Here is a 6328-nt window from a genome sequence, read left to right on the forward strand (position 1 = left end):
GTCTTCTGCTGATGTATGCTGGTACCTGCATCAAAATCCAGGCATTCCATATCGTGCAATATGTAGGAATGTCTGTTTGCTATATAAAAACATAAATGGGCTTACAAGGTAGTTAGTGAAAGGTAAACAAGGAACTGGATGCTACCACCCTCAATTGAGTATAACAAGGGTGTCTTTGCTGAGGTGGAGTTTGCTGTTCCTTTTATATCTGAGGTTTCAGTTGTAAGTATGCAGAAAGATCTACGGCCAAATGAAGTTGGGGAAAGAAAGTCTTCATTTTAATTAAAAAAACAACTGGTGTTTCATGATTGGGTGTGAGCTCTTAGCAGGGAAGTGAGAGGAGCCATGGTAAGATGAGCAGCTCTGAGGCAATAATTCTTGAGGCATGTCAGCAAGAAATTGCTCCCTGCTCTGGACATATGCAAGGAAACTGTGGTGACCTGCAATATTGGAGCAAATATTATTTTTTCAGCAGCATGTAATTTATATTTAATCTTCTCATATTGCCTTGCTCACAATTTACTTCCTCAAAAGCAGAGGTTTGCTGACACATCTCTGCTTTCCAGCTCAAGAGTCGGACAAAAAAAGCCATGTTTTTAGAGCAGATTCCATTCACAGATCTGCTCTTCAAGATGGGCTGATGGTATTGCTGAGGACTGTGGGATAAATCATTAGAGAATAGAATCAATCCGTAGTTGACATTGGGATGTTTTAGTTGGCTGGGTGTCTGCTCACTGACTTCAGAGTGAGGGACAACACCAAGCGATCCAACGTATGCCTTCCAGGATGTATTTAAGTCTACTTGCAGTAGTTGATACACAAGGTTCCCAAATGTGCATCTAAATCCCAGAAGATGTTTCAAGTATACATGCATAGTAAAAAGGTTACATGTCGTTGTGTGTTTCTGAGAAATTGCAGATATATGTTGTAGTTTTAGGTATTTTCTATCAGAAATAACTAATGTTTTCTCTTGCATTTAAGGACAGCTTATACATCATGATAAAAAGAAACCACACTGAGGTTGCATTGCTGGAATCAGTTCTGGCATTTTCTTGATTCTGAGATAGTGTTTATTTTTATGCTGGGGAGGCTTGTTTTGGTTTATTTCTTTCTTTGTTGTCTACTTTTTTTTTTTTTTTTTTTGCTTACTATTTTGTCTGCTTGCTTGCTTTGTTTTCGGTGAGGTTTCTGAAAACACAATACATCTTGTGGAAATGGTTTTCCTTCCTATGGGTTATGTTACTGTGGGAGATTTATGGTACAAAGCTGTTGTGTGAGCTACCGAAATGGAAGGGACCTGTGGTGAGGTGTCATAGATGTCAGTGAGCCCCTGGATCAGGATGAAGTATCGACTTCACTGATTTTCTGTTGCCAAAAAGTAAATCCTTCTTGTAACTTCAGGCTCCTGCAGCACTTTGCAGTCTTAGGTGACAGCAGAAAAGGCTGTCTGCTTATTCTTGTTATCTTTCTCTGTCCATAGATACCAGCATCTCTTGTACTGTTAGACAGTCTACCAGACGCAGCTTAACTCTTATGTCCCACCACCTTCCTTCCTACATTTTTAGTTCAGCTTTCTCTTGTGCTTGAATACTTTTTCAGATTGGGAAAATGACATCTAAGCTCAGAGCTCATCAGAGTGGCAGAGCTCAGTTTTGACAATGCAGGTATGGGGACGTACATGATCTGTTAGGATGAAACTCGGTGGAAAAGAAACTTGGTAAAAATCATTAAAAAATGGAAAGGAATGCAACTGAGTGTGTGAACAACTATGTGATGCTTAGCTGCCTGCTAGGTTGAACCACAGCACATGGTCTGTCAGCAGCAAACTTTGACATCTGTTGTTTAATAAGTAAATTTGTTGTTCTATTCTCAAAATTAATAATTTAGATTTTAAAAAATGTGGAGAAGGATGATGTGGGGAACACTTTTCCTCTAACACACAAATATATGAACTTGCCCTAAAGGCAAGGGCTTGGCATGAGATTCCTCTGTTATCCAAATGCCACTTCTTATATTATCATGCTTTTACAAGTACAGTAGCATCAGTATTGCTGGTGTGGATAAAATCTAGCCTCCATAGAGCTCAGCTGTGAAACTCGCATGGCAGCGGAAAGGGCAGTTGGTCCTTTCTCATTTTGAATGCCCCAATTGTAGCCTGAAAGGATTTTAAAACAAAAATAAATGAGTTAAAGGCTGATTTGCGAAGATCAGGGAGCTCTCTGCTCTGTGAATTGTATGTGATGAAGGAATAAGAATCAACAGAAAGGGGGAAAACAATAAGAGGGCGGCTTCATTTGCATCGAGATAGCAATAACTTCTCTACATGACCCCTTAGCACTAAATACCAAAGTTCCAAGTCCTGCAGTTTGCCTCCTTGTCCAAACAACGCACTGAAATAAAATAATAACTCTGCCTGTGGATGATACAAGTTAAACAACGTTTCTGTGCCAGCAGTCTTTGTAAAGAGCAGTCATCCAAATGCAGAAGTAAAGCGAAAAGAAAATTAAATAGCTGGAGTATTTGGAGAGCACCAAGGATGCAGAACAGCTAAAGATAATTAAATTACATACAAATAAATTAGTTGCCATAATGGCCAGATTAGGAAGTAACACACAGAAGTATAATCCTTCCAAATATTTGAGTAGAGCACCAGACCTGGAACTTAACTGTTAGCTGACATATGAGAGGAGGAGATTTATAGCTTTTGCTTAAACTTACAAACACCTACGAATATTTAATTTTTCCTGTCACAAAACAAACACAACTTATCCTCCCCAAACCTAGCTGAAGTCCTGAACTTAGTTCTTTTCTGTAAAGATTTAATTAGGTTTTAGTTGATATCTTTGACTGAAAGTATTAGACCTGATGGCATCTGGGTCTGCTTTGTGCTTGGGATAAATTTAAATTAAAAAGTAAAATTAATAAAGATCATGAATGTATGGGGGGGTGGAGGGGTGGATTTTTTTGCTCATCCAAACACTTGTGGACTAGAATGGATGCTGCTTGCAAGGTTCAAGTAATAATGGAGTTTCATACAACATGAGCTCTAGTTGTGGCCTAATTTTACTACTTCATACGTGAAAATATTGCAGAGAAAGAGAAACAGCAAGAAGATGACATGTTAGCACTTCTGATCTTATCAGGATGGATTGGCAGCTATAGTTTCATCTGCCCCTAGTTGTTCATTGGTGTCCTTCCAGTGGGGCTTTGGAGGAATGGAGCCACGTAGTTGGTGGCAGGACCTCCTCTGTGACCATTGTATGTCCCTGCCACCAAAGCCTGTAGCAAGATCTGAAGGCAGTGGTTATGCCCACGGTGCTGGTGCTATCCTCAGTTGGTCCTGTTGAAATCGAAAGCTTAAACCAGAGCAAGGGCATAGAGTGCAGGCCAGGAGCTGCAGTGTCACATCTATCCAACATGCATTGCGTATCACTCCTAAGGTACAGCACCTCAGATGCATATGGCTGTCAAAAAATCATAAAAGCTGATGCTGTTTCTTTGTGCAGTCCCAGTTTGTGGACTGGCGATGGTTATTTTTGTTGTTGCTTGTTTATTTCTTTGAAGCTGCGTTGACCTTTTTCTGACTGTTAGTATCTCTGCTGTACAATCAGAAGGTCTTTCGATGAGGGCAGAGCATGCAGATAGTGCTGTCATTTGTGGTGACTGTGCTTTTGAGTTGACAGGCAAACATTGTTTTCAGTGGAAAGTTGCTATGTGTTAAATTTTCACTGGGGGGGAGGGGGGAGGAAGGAAGTATCAGGTAGTAATTGATGTATGGGGGGAAAAATCCATGCACTAATAAGCAGTATGAGAACAGCAGGGTAGATGAGATTGATTCGCTTTCTTAGGTCCAAATTTTGTCTTTGGCAGTATTAATGAGGATGCCATTTATTCATCAGTGTAATTTGTTTACAAAGACACGTATTCTTACTTGCTTTATTTTTGGCTTAGAATTTGAGGGTCACTAATCATATACTGAAGCTGCTGATATTTATTTTTCAGGGATCATCTCAAAAGGAAAAAAACAAGTTTATCTTGGTTTTACATAGTGACTGTGAATGTAACAATTCAGAATGGTGGAGTTGTACAAATGGTGAGTTCAGCTTTCTTGGCCATTCATACTCTTCCTGCATCATAGGAGCACTGTAGAACTGTTCATGATTTTCTGTCTGCTTTGTGTTACCCTTGTATCTTGTAATGAAGTGAGAATATATGAGCTGCGCTGTGTTCAGCATGCAAATAATTTTGATGGCTAGGGTAGTGGAGAACCTGGATGTTCTCAATTTATTTTTTAGGAATCTTTTAAGTAACATGTTTAGTCAAACAGTTGGGCAGTCAGCACCTCCCACAGATATGAGATTATCTGCAGCTTCTGAGATGAGGAAAAATTCATTTTTCACTTCTTTCATGGTTTGTATTTATTCAAATAGTTAACGTTCCTCTCCTCACTAAAATTGCTAGCTTGTTAAAGGATCTAGCTTTAAAAAAAGGAATGGGGGGGGATTCAAAATATGTTCTACTGCCAAAAAAAAAAAAAAAGGGGGGGGGGTGAAAACAAATCTTTTATATCGCAATAAATGTAAAACAAAGGCCAACTCTACCATGGTTTTATTGCACCAAGGGAAGGAGAAAAAAAAAAAAGCAGCAAGCTGAGGCAGTGGCTATAATGGCACCTTCATTAGGAAATATCAGCACAAATGATTATTTTAGTGGGTTGTGTGTCCAGCCTCAGAGCTTGGAGTTCATTTGATTTCATGCTGCCTACTAGTATGTTAAGGAAACATTGGTGTGTTAATATGTATCCCCCAGAAAGGCATTTTGTGATGCATCGGTGTAACATGCTGGTCATTTTTAGGCTTCCAGTTCTTCCATGCATAGGCGTTGCTTCAAGGTCACAAGCAGCATAGTGTGACTTTCTGTCTATTGCATTACTAGTGCGTTCTCTGCTCTGCTGTTTACTTCTTTTGACCACAATCCTGGCAGATGGGCTGCAACAAGTGAGTCAGAGCTGCTGCATAAGTTACAAGGTGGTAAACCTTATCTATTAGAAATGTTCCCAAGCCAAAGTCTTTTCCTGTTCCTGTCCTCAAAAATCATGAAAAGCATGTAAAAAAAAGATCCTGGGACTACACAGATATTGGGTTGTGATTTTTTTTCTTTTTCTAGCATGCACATAGTTTACTGTTTCAGGCATATCCGTAATCTCTAGGGAAATAAACATAATTAAAAGGAAAGATATGCTTGTATGTGTGGGTGGTAGTGTAATATTCTCAGGCTTATGGCCTTAAGAAGAAACAGTAAATAGCATATGAAACTCCATAAAGTGCTAAGCGTTGGCAGTTTTGTTCCTTAAGGGTTATGTACTGACCTAAAGAAGTGAAATTCTTATTTAATAGGGTAGACAATATCTCCACAAAAAGGTGTTAGGTATGAGCAGAGCATTGTCAGCCTCGTGTTCAGGATAATTAAAGCTTGCTGCTAGAAAACATGTGATGATAAATTTTCAGCAGTGAATTGCGTTGATTATTTGCAGCGGTTGTAAAATACAAGCTTTTTTTCAGAAGCAGCATGGAATAAATGATATTTTTCTTCAATTGCGTGAACTGTGCCCCCTTACTCCTCCCACAGGGTAGTAGATAAATCAGAGTTAAATATACACAGTTGAAATGCTCTATTTGAGAACCTGCTATGCCAATAAATCAATATTTACTTGCTGTTTATGCCATATATAAGTGGTCCATTCGCAGATGTTGAATAAGTTTCTCAAAGGAAACTGCTCAATATGCTTAAGACCTTAGCAGCAATAACTAAAGTACTATTCCAATAGTATCACTAGAGTAGAAACAATTTTACAGAATAGCCTGGGCTTTATGTAGGGCTTTCTCTCAGCTGATGCTCTTAGTCTTCAGATGTGTGCTCCTGCTGAATTAACAGCCTTCCAGAATATCTGAGGTTATTCCCTTCAAGCAAATGTTTCTGTTGCTGAATTCTGGGTAGCTAACTAACTTGAAATGCCTACAGTTTGTATTTTATTTTAAAATATTAAAATGTTAAACATTTAGTTTATTTTAAACTAGCGAGCTTTTTTTTTTTTTTTTTTTTTTGCTCCATTGCAGACCTTGCTGGTTTCTTTCGCCAAGCAAACAAAGAGAAGTTAAAGCACACAATTTGGCCACGTGCTTATAAATTCATGGAATGTGAGATTTCTTGCTGAGAAAAACAGCTGAATGATTGCTGTTTTATCTAGTAAAACAAATGCCCTTCCCAACAGAGATGATAATTCCTGCTGAACTGAATTCTTACAGATTTCCACTAAATATCTAATTTT

Source organism: Lagopus leucura, unplaced genomic scaffold (assembly GCF_019238085.1).
Source record: "Lagopus leucura isolate 7727_CA_CO unplaced genomic scaffold, USGS_WTPT01 Super-Scaffold_73, whole genome shotgun sequence".
Classification (NCBI taxonomy): Eukaryota; Metazoa; Chordata; class Aves; order Galliformes; family Phasianidae; genus Lagopus; species Lagopus leucura.